Source organism: Coptis chinensis, chromosome 2, assembly GCF_015680905.1.
Source record: "Coptis chinensis isolate HL-2020 chromosome 2, ASM1568090v1, whole genome shotgun sequence".
NCBI lineage: Eukaryota > Viridiplantae > Streptophyta > Magnoliopsida > Ranunculales > Ranunculaceae > Coptis > Coptis chinensis.
This window is the reverse complement of record NC_141457.1, coordinates 59,140,700-59,161,347: the sequence shown is the minus strand read 5'-3', so window position 1 is coordinate 59,161,347 and position 20,648 is coordinate 59,140,700. Positions and strand designations below refer to the sequence as shown.

Sequence of the window (20,648 nt, the reverse complement as noted above, 5' to 3'; positions counted from 1 at the left end):
CGGTTGTTATTTGTCACACAAGCTACTTGCAAAACGAAACAGAGAAGTTTAGAAACCATTTTTTTTATCATCATTAGTTGAAGAAGAACACAAATCCATTTTAATGGCGAGATAAAAAAACATCAAAAACCCATTCATCACTATAGCCCCATCTCATTTCTCACATTTTTTCTCAATGTTTCCACCATATTCATCACTTCATTACTCACCAACAAGAAAGAGTAGTCCAAGAACTCAAAAACTCTGTTCATCACCAAACCTTCCACTTTTCTTTCTCCTTCTTCTCATTCTCTTTGCTTTCTTTAGTGTTTCTAAAGTTGGATTGATATCCAGTTCTTCTTCGAAATCTTCATCATCATTTTCTATTCCATCTTTCTCATCTTCAAGTTTTTCTCCTATGTTCTTAGCTTCACTTTCTTCTTCGCTTGCGTTAGCTGATGAAGAAGTTCCAAGGTTGTCAAAGAGTGTAATGGTTCCAGTACCAGCTCATGGAATGCCAAGAAATATAACTGAAGAAGAGAAAGAGTTTTGGAAGCAGCCTGATAATGGTGTTTATAGGCCTTGTTTGGAGTTTGGTATCGAATACAGAAGAGCATCAGCGAAGATATCTAAAGAAAAGAGGAGGTTCTTGATTGTTGTTGTTTCAGGTGGATTGAATCAGCAGAGGAATCAGATTGTTGATGCTGTAGTTATCGCAAGAATTCTTGAAGCTGCATTGGTTATTCCTGTTTTGAAAGTTAATTTCATTTGGGGAGATGAAAGGTATGAAGAATAAAGATTTTCCATTAGCAAGTTATAATCCTGGATTATGGACTTGAAATTCTGTTTGTACTAACAGTGAATTTTCGGATATTTTCGATGCTGAACATTTTAAAAGAACCTTATAAGCTGATGTACGGATTGTATCGTCTCTTCCTTCAACGCATTTGGTTCCAAGGCAGTCTATTGAAGGAAAAATTCCTCATGATGTTACTCCTCAGTGGATTCACACTAAATTCTTCAAACAAGTAAGACAAAAAAGTTTGAGACTGTTCTTAACATTTTATTTGTCCATGATCTTCCTATTCTTCATTTGGTATTCTGTTAAAGTCTAAAAGCTAGTGATTATGCATGTGTTGATCATAGGACTTGAGTTGTCTATTTGTAGGTGACCTTAAGAAAAAAATATATATTTTGCCTAATATTTGCTGGGGTGACATGTTGTAGCTCAATGAAGAAGGGGTTCTTGTGTTGAAAGGGTTAGATTCTAAGCTCTTGAAGAATCTCCCTTCAGACCTTCAGAAACTTCGCTGTAAGGTGAGGGTGGTTGTTGTCGCTATCTAACTATACTTCAGTATCTTTGACCTTATAATTACAGAGTTCAATCATGGTTTGTGTTTTCAATACTTGTGTTACTGCTACAGGTTGCATTTCATGCTCTGAGATTTTCTGGTCCGATTCGTGAGGTTGGAGATAAGCTAGCAAGGAGAATGTGGATTGAAGGACCATACATTGGTCTACATCTTCGGCTAGAGAAAGATGTTTGGCTTAGAACTGGATGTCGGACAGGTCTAGGCCCAAAATTTGATTCTGTTATTGCTGAGGAACGGAAGTCTAATCCAGAATTTCTCACTGGAAGATTGAATATGACTTATGATCAGCGGAGGCTGGCTGGACTATGCCCCGCACAGGAAGTTGCAAGGTATAAGCAAAGAGTTATAATTCAACTCTTTCTCTCTCAATATATATAGCATATGTAAGTCCTAAAACATACTGCATTATGGTTCCTGAAGATCATATGTAAGTCCTGAAGATCATAGCCAGGTGTCATACATAAGGAAGGGATCAAAATTTGTTCCTCCTAACCAATTTCATCGCTTTCATGTCTGAAGGTATAACTAGGATAGTGAGATTTTTAACATGCAACTTTCCCCTATTTGTTGTTCAGAGACTAGGTCACTATGTCATATATCTTCCCTTTTGATACAATTCAGTTTCTTGTAAACCTCTAATACAAATTGTGCCTGCAGGCTCCTGAAAGCATTAGGTGCTCCCAGGAGTGCTCGATTGTTTGCTGCTGGAGGTGTGCCATTGGGAGGCAGTGAAGCTCTGCAACCTCTCAAGGAGGAATTTCCGGACTTGGTGACGAAGGAGATATTGGCAAAGGAAGGAGAGTTGGCTCCATATGTCAACAGGTCATCAGCTCTGGCTGCAATAGACTACATCATATCATTGAGCAGCGACGTCTTCATGCCATCCCATGGTGGAAACACGGGTCGTGTGATGCAGGTAGAACTTTCCACTGTGCTTATGAAACAAGTCCATGCAGCCAAATTAATTCATTATTTCGAACTTAATGAATATTGGATTTCTTTCCCAGGGTCACCGTGCTTACATTGGGCACAGGAAATACATAAAGCCCAACAAGCGAGCAATGCTCCCCTTCTTTGAGGATCCCTCAATATTGGAACCTGAGTTTGAGAAAGTCATGAGGCGTCTGCACAAGGACTCACTTGCGCCGCCAGAGTTGAGGGATAACAAGAGAGGTCGAGATGCAATTGCGTATCCAGTACCAGAGTGCATGTGTAATTGTTGAAGTATATTTTCATATATCTTCTTTCATTTAGTGTTACTAGCCTCTTTGTACGTGTCTCCGCCACGTTAACAATCCCCGATTTTATTTTATTTTTTATTAATTTATGGACTGTTGAAGCCTTCGTTTTCTTTATAGGAGTTAGATAAAAGGCAAAATAAAAAAAATAAAACAAAAAATGGCACGAGTTGTAATATTCGTGTTTGGCAAGGGGTAAAATCGGAAAAAAAATTAATGGCGTGATGAATTTACTGTTGAAGCCCTCGTTTTCTTTATAGGAGTTAGATGTAATAAGGATATTCTATTTTAAATTTATTTGCATATTGTAATCTTGAGTATCAATAAATATGGCCTCTGTCTATTAATCAGATAAGGCTTTTACCTTACTTTTTGGTATCGGAGCCACTGAGCCGCCACCATCTCCACTCCATATTACAGCCACCACCAGCATCACACTCCATATAATAGCCGCCACCACCATCACACTCCATATCAACATCTTCCCCATTAACATTGGCAATTTGCCATTAATCATATTTTATCGGCAAGAACTTGGTTGAGTACGGAGTATACTGTGGTGATATAACTTTTTTTTTGGTAAATGTGGTGATATAATTGAAGAACCTACCCATGATTTGGTACGAGTAATTGATTATGGTAATATAAACTATGGTTTATATGTTACATGTTTCTGATGTTGATTTGATGATTTCTCTCAAAGTAACGAACCCACTATGTATTAAATTGCAAGAGACAAAATACATTGAAGTCTTTAAAATCCCAAGGATTATCTTTTCATCGCCTGGGCACTTCTATATTTCTTCCCACTCTAGCTATTGGTCTATATCAGGTTTCTTTCTTAACAGCAACGCCTCTCGGGTATTTTTTTTATGCATATTGTTGATTGATATATTGCCTGGTCTGTATCCACAGCAAGAAAAATCAATGGTATTTATAACATGAATATCATATCAATGGTATTTATAACAGGAATATCATATGTATCGTCATATCTCAATTTACTTTTTGGCTGCGAAAGACATTAGATATCATATATTTCAACTTGGCTTCAAGAAAATGGTTTCACCACTGGGAACACTGTCAAACATACTTGTTGGGTTGTTGGAACCGTCGAGCCTTGCTCCGGTGTCCGTATGCCACGTTTACGATTTTTTAGTCTGATGAAGAGGGCACACCCTGCGCTCATGCCTACCGAAATTTTTCACTGTTTCGGCCCAAGCCCATTTTCTCCATTTTTTTTCTATGTACACCTATATAAAGGAAATAGATTAGGGTTTTGAGATAACTTTTTGAGAGATTCATTTCTTGGGTATTGTGGAAGCACTATTAAGCTAGGGTTTGAGTGAGGCCTTATATTCTTGATTCTTGATATCTCTTGTAAACTCTCCAATCTTTACTATAAAGGAAACTCAGCTCTTGTGTGGATGTAGGTAACATTTACTGAACCACCTAAATCTTTGTGTCTCTTTGCATATTTACTTTCTTATTTATTGTTTGATTGCTATGGGTGATGATAAATTAGTGGCTTTGCTTGTTTGAGTTTGTTGTGATAACTACCAAAGTCTTGGGTGGGTGATTTCCTTGGTGTGAGCTCCAAGTTGAAATCATTTGGGATAGAAAGTAACTAGATTAAGGTGTGACTTTCTAGTGAAATCTTCCAACAAGTGGTATCAGAGCTACAGTTGAATCATTGGAACAAGGTGTGTGAGGAAAGTTTCCATCTTTAGCAGAGAAGGCTAGGTGTTTGAAGAAATTCCTCTGAGAGAGTCTCCACCGTTGTGTTGGTTCAAGTGGAAGTCATGACAACCGAAAAGGAAATCTACAAGATAGAGAAGTTTGACGAAACAAATTTCGGCTATTGGAAGATGCAAATCGAAGACGTACTCTATCAAAAGGATTTGATGGAAACATTGATATGTGAGAAGCCCGATGAGATTCCGCAAGACAAATGGGATTTGAAAGATAGAAAGGCATTGGCCACAATCCGATTGAGTCTCTCGAAGTTGGTAGCCTTCAATATTAAAACCGAGAAGACGGCGAAGTCTCTCATGGAGTCAGTTACTATGATGTATGAACAACCCTCGGCCGCGAACAAAGTCTATTTGATCACCAAGCTATTTAGTATGAGAATGTCGGAGGGGACCTCCTTCAAGGATCACCTAAATGAATTCAACCAAACTAAGGACCAATTAGAGTCGGTTGAGATTACATTTAGTGATGAGGTGCTAGCTTTGGCGATACTTGGACAATTGCCTCCAAGTTGGAAGGCGACTATGGCGGCTATTAGTGGCTCTGCGGGAATGACCAAGTTGAAGTTTGAGCACATTGTTAGTATGGTACTAACCGAGGAAATCGGAGAGCGGGATTGTCCTTCATCTTCGGGTCAACTTCGAGTCGGCATTGAGCAATCGAAAGTAGGGAAGAAATTCAAACAGAGTCGTAGTAAGAAAAAGTGGAGGGGGAGATCGAAATCTCAAGCCCCCCGATTGCAAAGCGTTGAACACAATCCTCGAGACATAAGTGAAGTTGTATGTTACAATTGTGGTAAGCATGACCACTATAGTAACAATTGCCCGGCACCAAGAAACAACAACAACATTAATAAGAACAAGAAAAAGAATCAAGAAGCTAATGTTGTTGAGATGGTAGATGATGTTTTGATATGTTCGATGGAGCACAAGAAGGAGTCTTGGGTACTTGATTCCGGCGCATCTTTCTATGCTACCTCACATCGAGAGTTCCTTGAGAACTATGATAAGCACCCAAAAGTGTATTATGAAACCCCATTAAGACATATAAATTTGGTTAATTATGTGTTTAATAATCATGAAATAAATATGTTTTCATACTTTTGCAGGTATTTGCAGTAAACATGAAAATATTGGTTAAACCCGCAATAAAGCCGAGAACAGTATATATGAATTCTCCCAAATCGCATTTAAGCATCAAACTTTCAAAGCTCCTACCTCTCGAACCAAGACTCGAATCGACAAGAGAGCTGCTTTCAATAATCGGGCGATGAACTCTACACATAGGCGGAAGTTGTAAAAGCATCCAAAATACCGGACCGCCATGGATCGCATTATGGGGCCCACTATCTTGGGGCCACAAGATTGGATGAGTCATCAATCATGGAGCATATCAAGACAAAAATAACAAATTATTGGTGCAAAGTTGACACCTTGCATGTAATAAATTAGATTAGGTGTTAATAGTGAAAAAAAAAAAGGTGTCACTTTGTTTTAATGTAGTGGATAAAAATGAATTAATGTGGTTTGATGATTCACGTGGGAGGAAATGAGATTTCTCTCAAATGGAGAAGAAATTAGACAAGGGTGGGGACACTCCATTTACTCCCTTGACTTATTTTCCTCACATGGCATTATTTTAGTTCCTTAGTGAAAAAATCATAAGTTAGTTTTTAGTTTTTTGTAAGAAGCTTGTAATAGTTTTAATGGAGGAAACACTTGTTTTCTTCTAGAAAATAAATATATCAGTGAGTTTGATTGTTTATCTTCTTCCTTTCTCTATCTCTTTTTTTTTTAGTTTATAAATCCTTGTCCCAAGGATCATGAGCTAACTTCCCTTTTGGGGAGTTAATCCAACTCATGTGAGGGTAAATCAATTTTTGTTGGTTTGGTAGGTTGTTAGGAAGAACAACTAGCTCTACACCCTATCCCAAAATGATAGTTGGTGTAGTGTCTAGTTAGGAATCAAAGCAATGAGCTTAGAGATAAGTCATTGCTTAGTTCCACTTGCTAGCATGTGTGAGCTCTTAAGTGAGCCATACATGCTAGGGATCAAATCTTTTCTTCCATTAGGGGCTTGTCTATGAGTCTAGGAAGGATCAAATAACCTTTTTCAAATCAACAACGACTAATGATAGTTTCACATGAGGAGGATTAACTCTCCACCTTTTCTTTCAAATCTCTATTTTGGTATTAAGTGCATGTTTTCAAACTTTAATGTCTTTCTTAATGTTTGTGTAAGAAGGAAAACCTAGCATTAATATTATAACCTTACTCCTTAGTTCCCTTTATTGTAACATCCAATTTGTAGTTGTTCTAAACTTTAGGTTAGTTCGAATCCTTATTCCAACTGTACGAAACGAAGATCGTGAGTAAGGAACCTTGAGTGCTTTTGCATCAATTTAGAGAGTTCAAACCTCTAAGTAGTAGTAAACAAGCATATATCAAACTACACTGAAGGTGACCTTGGAACGGTCTTTCTTGGTGATGACCAACCTTGTGACATTGTCGGCAAGGGTGACGTACATGTCAAGATGAATGGCTCGTCATGGTTATTGAGGGATGTCAAACACGTTCCGGATTTGAGGAAGAATTTGATTTCTGTAGGGCAATTGGCAAGTGAAGGATTTGTTACAGTCTTCACCGGTGATACTTGGAAAGTCTCGAAGGGTTCAATAGTTGTTGCAAATGGTAAGAAAGATGGTACTCTCTACATGACTGCACATGGTTGTGAGTCGATTGCCGTGGCACATGACAAAGAGGATCTGAATGTTTGGCACCGCAGACTTGGTCACATGAGTGAGAAAGGAATGAAAATCCTTCACTCTTCTGGTAAACTCCCAAAGTTACAGATCGACCGAATTGACTTCGTGAGAACTGTGTATTTGGAAAGCGAAGCGGGTGAGTTTTCGAGAATGGGTCGGACTCAAAAGCTAGAAGGCTTGAGTTGATTCATCTGAGATGTGCGGGGGCGGCTAATGTCTCTTCACTTGGCGGAAAGTCATATTTTGTGACTTTCATTGATGACCATACTAGGAAGGTGTGGGTCTATTTCTTGAGACACAAGTCAGAAGTATTTGAAGTGTTCAAGACTTGGAAGGCCATGGTTGAGAATGAGACAAGCTTGAAAGTAAAGAAGCTGAGATCCGACAACGGTGGAGAGTATGAGGATTCAGGTTTTAAGAAGTACTGTGCTGACAATGACATCAAGATGGAAAAGACTTTGCCAGGGACACCTCAGCAGAATGGGGTTGCAGAGTGGATGAATAGAACACTGACAGAGAGAGCTAGGTGTATGCATACACTAGCAGGCTTGCCCAAGCAGTTCTGGGCAGAAAGTGTTAGCACAACAGCTTACCTGATCAATAGAGGACCATCAGTACCTTTGGATTTTAAGATTCCGGAGGAAGTGTGGAGCCGGAAAGATGTGAACCTTTCCCATTTGAAGGTGTTTGGTTGTGTGTCCTATGTTCACATTAGTGACCAAGCTAGAAGCAAGCTTGATGCTAAGTCACTAAAGTGCACCTTCATCGGCTATGGCGGTGATGATTTTGGGTATCGCTTTTGGGATGATCAAAATCGGAAAATCATTCGTAGTAGAGATGTTGTGTTTAATGAGAAGGTGATGTACAAGAACAGAGATGAAGCACAAACCAGGGAATCGGGTACAGAGAGCGGCACAGAGTATGTTGAGTTGGAAAACTTCGATGTAAGTCGTAAAATCAGTATCGGGAGCCCCCGGTCGAGGAGGATGACATTAATAGTGACTCAGAGAATAATGAGGATACTACACCACCGAGTCCATCTCCACCTCGTGCCCCAAGGAAGATATCCAGGCCACATGTACCGAGTACGAGATATCCACCCTCCACCTATGTGAATTACTTGCTACTTACTGATGGTGGCGAGCCTCAATGCTATGATGAAGCATTGGAGGAGAGTGATGCAAGCAAGTGGGAGCTTGCTATGCAAGATGAGATGAAGTCCCTCATCTCTAATGGCACGTGGGAGTTAGCCATACTACCCATGGGTAAGAAGGCTCTACAGAACAAATGGGTGTTTAGAGTCAAAGAGGAACATGATGGTTCCCAGAGATACAAAGCGAGACTAGTAGTCAAGGGTTTTCAGCAGAAAACAGGCGTTGACTTCACAGAGATATTCTCCCCAGTGGTGAAACTGAATACCATTCGGTCAGTGTTGAGTATTGTTGCAGCGGAAGATTTGTATCTTGAACAGTTGGATGTTAAAACTGCCTTCCTCCATGGTGACCTAGTTGAGAAAATTTACATGCTGCAACCAGAGGGTTTCATCAAGAAGGGTAAAGAGAATATGGTATGCAAGCTCAGAAAGAGCTTGTATGGTTTGAAACAAGCCCCTAGGCAGTGGTACAGGAAGTTTGATAACTTCATGCAAGGAAATGGCTACTATAAGTGCAACGCTGACCATTGTTGCTACTTAAAGAGGTTTGACTCCAGCTACGCCATCCTGTTGTTATATGTTGATGATATGTTAGTAGCGAGTTTTGATATGTCAGAAATTGGGAGATTGAAAGAGAAGTTAGCAAGTGAGTTCTCTATGAAGGACTTGGGTGCAGTGACATAGATTCTAGGGATGAGGATCAGAAGAGATAGGCAGAAAGGTATTCTGGAGTTGTCTCAAGATGAGTATATTGAGAAGGTATTCAAGATGTTCAACATGGGTAGTGCGAAACCAGTTTACACACCTTTGGCAGTTCACTTCAAGTTGTCCAAGGAACACTCTCCCAAGACTGTTGAGGAAAGAAACTTCATGGCTAAGGTACCATACGCCTTTGCCATTGGAAGTCTTATGTATGCCATGGTTTGCACGCGTCCGGATATAGCCCAAGCAGTGGGAGTTATCAGTAGATTTATGTCTAATCCTGGCAAGCAACATTGGGAAGCCGTGAAGTGGATATTGAGATATCTGAGAGGTACTACAGAGAAATGCCTATGTTATGAAAGGGGTGTTGTCAACCTGCAAGGGTATGTGGATGTCGATTTTGCAGGAGAAGTAGATCGCAGAAGAAGCACTACTGGTTATGTCTTTACAGTAGGTGCTACTGCAGTGAGTTAGATTTCTCAATTACAGAAGATTGTTGCTTTATCTACCACAGAAGCAGAGTATGTGGCCGTTACAAAGGCAAGCAAAGAGATGATCTGGTTACAGAGATTGATGGAAGAGCTTGGGATGAAGCAAGAGAGAAGTGTGTTACACAGTGATAGTCAGAGTGCTATACATCTTGCTAAGAATTCCGCCTTTCATTCTAGGACCAAGCACATTGGTCTCCGGTATCATTTTATCCGATCTCTATTGGAGGATGAAGTTTTGGCACTTGAGAAGATCCAAGGGAGTGAGAATCCGGCGGATATGTTGACCAAGACCGTGCCTACTGAGAAGTTGAAGTTGTGTTCAACTTCAGTGGGTCTTCTTGCTTGAAGACCATGATGGATGAGCTGAGTGTTTCATTAGTAAATTGGATTTGGATTGAGTTGTTACAATTGAGATGTGATGTGCATGAAGAATCTCGAAGGTTCCAAGTGGGAGATTGTTGGGTTGTTGGAACCATCGAGCCTTGCTCCGGTGTCCGTATGCCACATTTACGATTTTTTAGTCTGATGAAGAGGGCGCACCCTGCGCTCATGCCTACCGAAATTTTTCACTGTTTCGACCCAAGCCCATTTTCTCCCCTTTTTTCTATGTACACCTACCTATATAAAGGAAATAGATTAGGGTTTTGAGATAACTTTTTGAGAGATTCATTTCTTGGGTATTGTGGGAGCTCTATTGAGTTAGGGTTTGAGTGAGACCTCTTGTTCTTGATTCTTGATATCTCTTGTAAACTCTCCAATATTTACTATAAAGGAAACTCAGCTCTTGTGTGGATGTAGGTAACATTTATTGAACCACCTAAATCTTTGTGTCTCTTTGCATATTTACTTCCTTATTTATTGTTTGCTTGCTATGGGTGATGATAAATTAGTGGCTTTGCTTGTTTGAGTTTGTTGTGATAACTACTAAAGTCTTAGGTGGGTGATCTCCTTGGTGTGAGCTCCAAGTTGAAATCATTTGGGATATAAAGTAACTAGATTGAGGTGTGACTTTCTAGTAAAATCTCCCAACAATACTTCCCCCGCGTGTTCTACACATGCAAATATGCAATCAACCCATTCTATCAAGGTACACTGGTTCAAAAACATTTTATTGCAGACTAAAATTATACGTGGATATGGTGGTGCATGTTCAACAACGTGCGGCAAGTCGAAGTTAATACCCTGAAGGAAGGATATTTTGAAGTTTTATGCTAAGTGATTATACTTCAAGTATCCTTTTTACTACTATTATGGTGAGGTTGAACATTGCTCTGGTAAACACTTGATTAAATTTGGGTCAATCCTTGGCTACTCAAATGCATGCATTCCATGGGCTTTGTTGAATGGAAAAACCCCTTCAAGAATTGCATCTTTCAAGTGGAACCTATGGTAAGCCAAAATCGTCAATAATCCACCTCACACAAATGAAACTAAGGTAAAACTCTAAAATTGAAAACGCTTAAATGATCAAATATATGTAACTAGGTGCATTACATCTTATGCCGAACGGTAACAGGAAAACTAGTCATCCACAATGAGTAATTACAAAGCATTCATGAAATCCATCTATGTCATAATAGAAAATTTAGTATTTTTTTCATAGCAACTAGCCACTGTGCACGTGGTACCCACGTGGGCTCTACTGAGTTTTTAAAAAAAAGTTATAAACATTAAATTACTATTTTACCCCTCAAAAAGAACAAAAAAATTGAGAATTACCAAATTGCCCCTGGAACGTACACCAAAACACTGTTAGTCAACCCCCCACATTTTTCTACATCCACAATGAGTAATTACAAAGCATTCATGAAATCCATCTATGTCATAATAGAAAATTTAGTATTTTTTTCATAGCAATATAACGTACACAAACAGATAAGTTTCGTTACAAAGCACCTTAAGGGGATAAGTGATCTTTTGTGATAGAAAAACGAATATAAAATATGATTTTGAAATGTGCGCAACGATGATGGATTAGGGGCTTACTTGGTGAACGCAGATATTACTTCTCGTAACAAGAGGAGCCGCCTACAATTCCATATTTCCTGCCCATGTGCTTTCCTCTGCCATTGACTTGCAGGATTCATCTAATGAAACAATCTTCAATAAAGGGCTCAAAATCTTCTCGCTGCTTCTGTTAGTACTCCCTACGTGTGTAAACATTCTTTCATCCTTGATCAATAAAATTCTCTACTTGTGTGGGTAAAACAATAAAAAAAGTAAGAATAAAGTAAAGAGGAAACACATACAGTTCTCTGACGTGTAGGTATCCATCGTTGTGTGTGAAATTGAAGCAGAGAACTGCAGTCCAATTAGATGTATATGAATCCCCCTTATTCCAGCTTCTCTTGATGTATATCACTCCAACTTCTCTTGATGGCTCGCAATGTGGCAACTGTAAACCGAGATAGATTGTAATAGATAATTATTAAGTATTAGCCAATATATTGCTAATTTACTACTGATTCACAAAACTTCATAGGTAAAAGAACCTTTCAAACCAACTGATGCAGATTAAGTACAAGGGTAACACTAGGAGCGCCAAGGAGCAAATTTATGCACTCATCTCACCTTGGAACACTATGCAAAGTGTTGTCCTACAATGTAGCTTTAGATGCTAATGTCCTGAGCTGAGCCTCCTACCCTTCTCTTCTGCTCAACTTCTTCTTTACCCTATTTAATGAGCTGAAGACTCTTCAACAACACAACCTAACCAAACAAGCTAGCTTAATACTGTTGGGAGATTTCACTAGAAAGTCACACCTCAATCTAGCTACTTTCTATCCCAAATGATTTCAACTTGGAGATCACACCAAGGAAATCACTCACCCAAGACTTTGGTAGTTATCACAACAAACTCAAACAAGTAAAGCCACTAATTTATCATCACCCATAACAAGTAAACAATAAATGAGGAAGTAAATATGCAAAGAGACACAAAGATTTAGGTGATTCGGTAAAAGTTACTTACATCCACACAAGAGCTGAGTTTCCTTTATAGCAAAGATTGGAGAGTTTACAAGAGCTATCAAGAATCAAGAACAAGAGGCCTCACTCAAACCCTAGCTCAATAGAGCTCCCACAATACCCAAGAAATGAATCTCTCAAAAGTTATCTCAACCCTAACCATAAGTTTCTTTATATAGGTGGGGAGAAAATTTCATGAGAAAGTGGATTTGGTTATTGAAATTTCGACAAACCGCGTCAAAATTTCATAATATTCCGATCAAGGCAATTTCGGTCGGTTCACAGGCCATCCAAACTTCTCAAGGTTGGTCACATCGGGGCCGACTTCAAACAGAAGGAAGAAATGTGCATGAATCTCAGTTGGTTCTCTTGGGCCGTCAAACTTCTTAAAGTTGGTTAGATCAGTGACTTCGATCACGAGGAGAAAAAAAACTACACAAAGGTGGTGGGGGTCGACGGGCCATCTAAGAGTGAAAAACTGGCTTAATCCAGCCATCTATGTTTCACAACCGTTAGTTCCTCACTACCATCACCGGAGCAAAGCTCGATGGTTCTACAAACCCAACAATCTCCCACTTGGAACCTGTCGAGATTCTACAGGCACATCACATCTCAATTGTAAAAACTCCATCCAAATCCAATTTACTAATGAAACACTCGACTCATCCATCATGGTCTTCAAGCAAGAAGACCCACCGAAGTTGAACACAATTTCAACTTCTCAGTAGGCACGGTCTTGGTCAACATATCCGCCGGATTCTCACTCCCTCGGATCTTCTCAAGTGCCAAAACCTCATCCTCCAACAGAGATCGGATAAAATGATACCGGAGAACAATGTGCTTGGTCCTAGAATGAAAGGCGGAATTCTTAGCAAGATGTATAGCACTCTGACTATCACTGTGTAACACACTTCTCTCTTGCTTCATCCCAAGCTCTTCCATCAATCCCTGTAACCAAATCATCTCTTTGCTTGCTTCTGTAACAGCCACATACTCTGCTTCTGTGGTAGACAAAGCAACGATCTTCTGTAACTGAGAAATCCAACTCACTGCAGTAGCACCTACTGTAAAGACATAACCAGTAGTGCTTCTTCTGCGATCTACCTCACATGCACAATCGGCATCCACATATCCTTGCAGGTTCACAACACCCCTTTCATAACATAGGCATTTCTCTGTAGTACCTCTAAGATATCTCAATATCCACTTCACGGCTTCCCAATGTTGCTTGCCAGGATTAGACATAAATCTACTGACAGCTCCCACTGCTTGGGCTATATCTGGACGCGTGCAAACCATGGCATACATAAGACTTCCAATGGCAGAGGCGTATGGTACCTTAGCCATTAAGGTTGCTTTCTCCACAGGTCTTGGGAGAGTGTTCCTTGGACAACTTGAAGTGGACTGCCAAAGGTGTGCAAACTGGTTTCGCACCACCCATGTTGAACCTCTTCAATACCTTCTCAACATACTCAGTCTGAGACAACTCCAGAATACCTTTCTGCCTATCTCTTCTGATCCTCATCCCTAGAATCTGTTTCGCTGCACCCAAGTCCTTCATAGAGAACTCACTTGCTAACTTCTCTTTCAATCTCCCAATTTCTGATATATCAGAACTCGCTACTAACATATCATCAACATATAACAATAGGATGACGTAGCTGGAGTTGAACCTCTTGAAGTAGCAACAATGGTCAGTGTTGCATTTATAGTAGCAATTTCCTTGCATGAAGTTATCAAACTTCTTGTACCACTGCCTAGGGGCTTGTTTCAAACCATACAAGCTCTTTCTGAGCCTGCATACCATATTCTCTTTACCCTTCTTGTTGAAACCCTCCGGTTGCAGCATGTAAATTTCCTCAACTAGGTCACCATGGAGGAAGGCAGTTTTAACATCCAACTGCTCAAGATACAAATCTTCCGCTGCAACAATACTCAACACTGACCGAATAGTATTTAGTTTCACCACTGGGGAGAATATCTCTGTGAAGTCAACGCCTGCTTTCTGCTGAAAACCCTTGACTACTAGCCTCGCTTTGTATCTCTTGGAACCATCATGTTCCTCTTTAACTCTAAACACCCATTTGTTATGTAGAGCCTTCTTGCCCATGGGTAGTTTGGCTAACTCCCACGTGCCATTAAAGATGAGGGACTTCATCTCTTCTTGCATAGCAAGCTCCCACTTGCTTGCATCACTCGCCTCTAATGCTTCATTATAGCATTGAGGCTCGCCACCATCAGTAAGTAGCAAGTAATTCACATAGGTGGAGGGCGGATATCTCGTACTCGGTACATGTGGCCTGGATGTCTTCCTTGGGGCACGAGGTGGAGATGGACTCGGTGGTGTAGTATCCTCATTATTCTCTGAGTCACTACTACTGTCATCCTCTGACTGTGGGGCTCCCACTATACCACGACTTACATCGAAGTCTTCCAACTCAACATACTCTGTGCCGCTCTCTGTACCCGATTCCTTGGTTTGTGCTTCATCTCTGTCCTTGTACATCACCTTCTCATTAAATACAACATCTCTACTACGAATGATTTTCCGATTTTGATCATCCCAAAAGCGATACCCAAAATCATCACCGCCATAGCCGATAAAGGTGCACTTTAGTAACTTAGCATCAAGCTTGCTTCTAGCTTGGTCACTAATGTGGACATAGGACACACACCCAAACACCTTCAAATGGGAAAGGTTCACATCCTTCCCGCTCCACACTTCCTCTGGAATCTTAAAGTCCAAAGGTATTGATGGTCCTCTATTGATCAGGTAAGCTGCTGTGCTAACACTTTCTGCCCAGAACTGCTTGGGCAAGCCTGCTAGTGTATGCATACACCTAGCTCTCTCTGTCAGTGTTCTATTCATCCGCTCTACAACCCCATTCTGCTGAGGTGTCCCTGGCAAAGTTTTTTTCATCTTGATGCCATTGTCAGCACAGTACTTCTTAAAACCTGAATCCTCATACTCTCCACCGTTGTCGGATCTCAGCTTCTTTACTTTCAAGCTTGTCTCATTCTCAACCATGGCTTTCCAAGTCTTGAACACTTCAAATACTTCTGACTTGTGTCTCAAGAAATATACCCACACCTTCCTAGTATGGTCATCAATGAAAGTCACAAAATATAACTTTCTGCCAAGTGAAGAAACATTAGCTGGCCCCCAGACATCTGTATGAATCAACTCAAGCCTTCTAGCTTTCGGAGTCTGACCCATTCTCTGAAAACTCACCCGCTTCTGCTTTCTAAATATGCAGTTCTCACAGAAGTCAATTTCAGTCGACTGTAACTTTGGGAGTTTACCAGAAGAGTGAAGGATTTTCATTCCTTTCTCACTCATATGAACAAGTCTGCGGTGCCAAACATTCGGATCCTCTTTGCCATGTACCACAGCAATCGACTCACACCCATGTGTAGTCATGTAGAGAGTACAACTGTCTTACCATTTGCAACAACCATTGAACCCTTCGAGACTTTCCAAGTGTTACTGGTGAAGACTGTAACAAATCCTTCACTTGCCAATTGCCCCACAGAAATCAAATTTTTCCTCAAATCCGGAACGTGTCTGACGTCCCTCAATAACCATGACGAGCCATTCATCTTGACATGCACGTCACCCTTGCCGACAATGTCACAAGGTTGGTCATCGCCGAGAAAGACCGTTCCAAAGTCACCTTCGGCGTAGTTCTCAAAGAACTCTCGATGTGAGGTAGCATGGAAAGATGCTCCGGAATCAAGTACCCAAGACTCCTTTTGCTCCATCGAACATATCAATGCATCATCTATCATCTCAACAACATTAGCTTCTTGATTCTTTTTCTTGTTCTTATTAATGTTGTTGTTGTTTCTTGGTGCCGGGCAATTGGGACTATAGTGGCCAGGCTTACCACAGTTGTAGCATACAACTTCACTTAAGTCTCGAGGTTTGTGTTCAACACTTTGCAATTGGGGGGCTTGAGATTTCGATCTCCCCCTCCACTTTTTCTTACTACGACTCCTGTTTGACTTTCTTCCCCTACTTTCAGTGCTCAATGTCGACCCTGAAGTTGATCCCGAAGATGACAGACAATCCTGTCTCCGGATTTCCTCAATTAGTACCATAGTAACAACGTGCTCAAACTTCAACTTGGTCATTCCCGCAGAGCCACTAATAGCCGCCATAGTCGCCTTCCAACTTGGAGGCAATTATCCAAGTATCGCCAAAGCTAGCACCTCATCACTAAATGTAATCTCAACCAACTCCAATTGGTCCTTAGTTTGGTTGAATTCATTTAGGTGATCCTTGAAGGAGGTCCCCTCCGACATTCTCATACTAAATAGCTTGGTGATCAAATAGACTTTGTTCGCGGCCGAGGGTTGTTCATACATCGTAGTAAGTGCCTCCATGAGAGACTTCGCCGTCTTCTCAGTTTTAATATTGAAGGCTACCGACTTCGAGAGACTCAATCGGATTGTGGCCAATGTCTTTCTATCTTGCAAATCCCATTTGTCTTGCGGAATCTCATCGGGCTTCTCACTTTTCAATGTTTCCATCAAATCCTTTTGATAGAGTACGTCCTCGATTTGCATCTTCCAATAGCCGAAGTTTGTTCCGTCAAACTTCTCTATCTTGTAGCTTTCCTTTTCGGTCGTCATGACTTCCACTTGAACCAATACAACGGTGGAGACTCTCTCAGAGGAATTTCTTCAAACACCTAGCTCTCAATGCTAAAGGTGGAGTCTTTCCCCACACACCTTGTTCCAATGATTCAAAACCGTGCTCTGATACCACTTGTTGGGAGATTTCACTAGAAAGTCACACCTCAATCTAGCTACTTTCTATCCCAAATGATTTCAACTTGGAGATCACACCAAGGAAATCACCCACCCAAGACTTTGGTAGTTATCACAACAAACTCAAACAAGCAAAGCCACTAATTTATCATCACCCATAACAAGTAAACAATAAATAAGGAAGTAAATATGCAAAGAGACACAAAGATTTAGGTGGTTCGGTAAAAGTTACTTACATCCACACAAGAGCCGAGTTTCCTTTATAGCAAAGATTGGAGAGTTTACAAGAGATATCAAGAATCAAGAACAAGAAGCCTCACTCAAACCCTAGCTCAATAGAGCTCCCACAATACCCAAGAAATGAATCTCTCAAAAGTTATTTCAACCCTAACCATAAGTTTCTTTATATAGGTGGGGAGAAAATTTCATGAGAAAGTGGATTTGGTTATTGAAATTTCGACAAACTGTCAAAATTTCATAATATTTCGTCAAGACGAATTTCGGTCGGTTCACCTGGGCCATCCAAACTTCTCAAGGTTGGTCACATCAGGCCGACTTCGAAACAGGAAGGAAGAAATGTGCATGAATCTCAGTTGGTTCTCTTGGGCCGTCCAAACTTCTTAAAGTTGGTCAGATCAGGCTGACTTCGATGCGAGAGAGAAAAAACTACACAAAGGTGGGATATCTTGACGGGCGTCCCAAGAGTGAAAAACTGGCTTAATCCAGCCATCTATGTTTCACAACCGTTAGTTCCTCACTACCATCACCGGAGCAAAGCTCGATGGTTCCACAAACCCAACAAATATTAGATGCCCTTTACTAGTTTACCTAGCTCAGACACTAGTTCTCAGTCTCAACAACTTGGCTATCCTACATTTGGTCTACTGATACTAGGCTGGTAATACTAGCTACTAATTTGAAGTTCAACTTTACTGCTATGTAAATGGTTTGTTGCATCTGTAACACAGAGCCAACGAAAAACCGACCGTGACATGAAAAATGACTTTTTGACAAGCACTCAAAACCAATTAAATTGTTACTCTATCTTAATACAAACCCTAAAACTTACATGGCAAAGTATATGGTTTCTGCTACAAAATGCACAAACTCAATCTGAAAATGTGATATATATTGAAAAATTCACCTAACCATGCACAAATAACGCTAAAATTATTCAAAATCAATGTAAGTAGTTCTGATCCTATAAGAATACGTTGAAAAGCCACACAAAACAAAAATGAGATTTTTTTTTTCAAATTAGAATCAACAATTGATCTGAGAAAGAGATGAACAAGAACAAGAACAAGAAATTACCTTTGATTATTTTTTACGGTCTGAAAGATTCAATTCAGAGCTAGCGTTTCCACCGAGGTAAAATTTTCGCCATTAGACTGAAAAATGAAAAGACTGAAAAATTAAAATGGGGATTGAGCTCATTCTTTGTTTCGTTTCTCTCTTCTTTGTTGACTTAACTTTAAAATGGTGAGTAATGTAAAATAATTTTTTGCTTACCTGGTTCAATGGCAACAAAGAATGGCTGGAAGCAAGACTTGAGGCTTTCATCTTTCCATATCAGTCCTTCAAACCATTGAGTTTCTCCCCAGATCTCAATAAGATGGAAAGCAGCTTGGGCTACAAGAGGAAGCTTTTTCAAACTTGGACATCCAATAACTTCAACAGAACGCAAAGGACAACTGATAGGTAAGGGGTTGTTTGTTTTTTTATTTTTAAGCATTCAGCACCGCTGAAAACTAAGTTTTCAGCATTCAGCAAAGTCAAGTTGTTTGTTTTGTTGGAGTCTTCAAAGATTCAAAGGTACCAAACCGACTTCAAAGATTCAGCGTTTCTTTTCTCATCGAGCTGAAGAAAGAGTCGCTCAAGTTAGGTTTCCACCTCTACCCTTCCATAACTTGATAACTCCAACTCATCTTCTCCCACTTTTGGTTGTTGGCTTATAATAACAAGGTACATAAAAGTCATGTTTTATTATTTTTTTTTTTCAAATATCGATTTCTCTACTATATTTATCTTTGATCCATTCTTAATATGTGTTGTGTGTACTATTTATATATCTCTGTTTGTTTTGTGTTTTTGTTGTTCTTTTGATTGACAAATATGTTTGAATCGTTGGAAACAATTCCTTCATTGTAATATGTATTGATTAATCAACATGTTTTGAATGATGCATATACCTAGTATTGATTAATATGTGTTATTTATATAAAGACTGCCTACCTAGCTAGTATTGATGCAATCAAGATAAGTAGAATGTTAGAAAACTGAGCTGTCTATCCGAAAACCTTACGTTTGGTACCCAAAACCTCATAGCATCATGGTCGAATTAATAATAAATTCACGATGGATGAGATAGTGTCGCCAATGAATAAGAACGGAACATGCTCTTTTTGAATCTATGAATGACTTGTAACATTCAAGATGGGTATCGTGGTCGATGATGTACCATCAGACGATATAGGCTTAGGTTTCTTGAAGCATATTTTTAATTTTGTCTTGTCATGCATCCGGATCGTAGTACCTAGTGTGGAGCTTTAAGAGGATTACTTGAGCAAGGAATCACGAAAAGGCGAGCCCATCATCATGTTTTAGTTGTCGCAAATTGCCACTTTAGGCCTTGTGCAGCTCACTCAAACTGTGCAAGGAGACCTGACGTAGTTGCCTCGAAAAAGAACATGACATGGGGCCACCTGACAGTATTATTAGTTAGGAACACCTGGTTGGGTTGCCATTTAGTGAGAAAAGTGTCGACCATGGTAAATGCTACAAAGAAGCCATGCTTCTGCCAAACTCATGGAAACAGAGTGCTTGGTGCTTGAGATGGTTACTAGGTGTTTAAAACACTATATAGATTCTGGCACGTGTATATGTGTTTGACACTAGCAGTCTAGTAATAACAACTCAAACAAATTAAACATTTTTTGCATAAATTGACTTCGTACTCCCCCTCTCTTCCAAGCCTAAAATTTTGGGCTTTGCTTTCTTAATTTTGCTCTTGAACTATTGGACTTATTGAAGATTATATCTTCAGAACTATTTATTTGGATAATTCAAGAACTTTTGGACCCTGTTTGGTACACAACAAAAGACTGGAAAGTAAAGTGTGGGTGGATCGTGCTAGGTATGAGTATATTTAGAGGGTCTCATCGTTTCTTGTGAAAAACTCAACTAATACGCCGTGGGGTGATGAAGGAATTTTTTCCATAATCATGCAGCTACAACTAGCTGCTTAACTGTAAAGTTCTAGGCCCAGTTTACTTGAGGAGGAAAGGTAGGCAGATTTTGTTGACCTGTGTGATATGTTAATCGATTACACGAAGTCTTTTTGTAAGGTTTCCTTGTTTGGGTTCCATTCGTGGAAACAGCCTCTCTCTCTGCATGGTGAGGTAATCAGCGATGCGTCATTTTGTTAATCACCACGAGTCATTCTGTTTCCATTCG

At 40.0% G+C, this 20,648-nt stretch overlaps 1 long non-coding RNA gene and 1 pseudogene across 4 annotated transcripts; one reads left to right on the top strand and one right to left on the bottom strand.

Annotated features, from left to right (window-relative positions):
- The first annotated feature begins 103 nt into the window (after positions 1–103).
- Positions 104–3,045, top strand: LOC147516870 (O-fucosyltransferase 37-like; annotated as a pseudogene).
- A 344-nt stretch (positions 3,046–3,389) lies between these two features.
- On the bottom strand, positions 3,390–18,928 carry LOC147516869 (uncharacterized). 4 transcript variants are annotated; one of them, XR_015211226.1, is made up of 5 exons: positions 18,705–18,928; positions 18,507–18,583; positions 11,702–11,847; positions 11,439–11,599; positions 3,390–3,493 (listed from the first exon to the last, which is right to left on the bottom strand). It is a non-coding gene; the product is annotated as an uncharacterized LOC147516869 (long non-coding RNA). The 4 variants fall into 4 exon arrangements; XR_015211224.1 differs by lacking the exon at positions 3,390–3,493 and adding an exon at positions 10,543–10,836; XR_015211225.1 differs by lacking the exon at positions 3,390–3,493 and adding an exon at positions 10,984–11,181.
- Between the last annotated feature and the right edge of the window lie 1,720 nt (positions 18,929–20,648).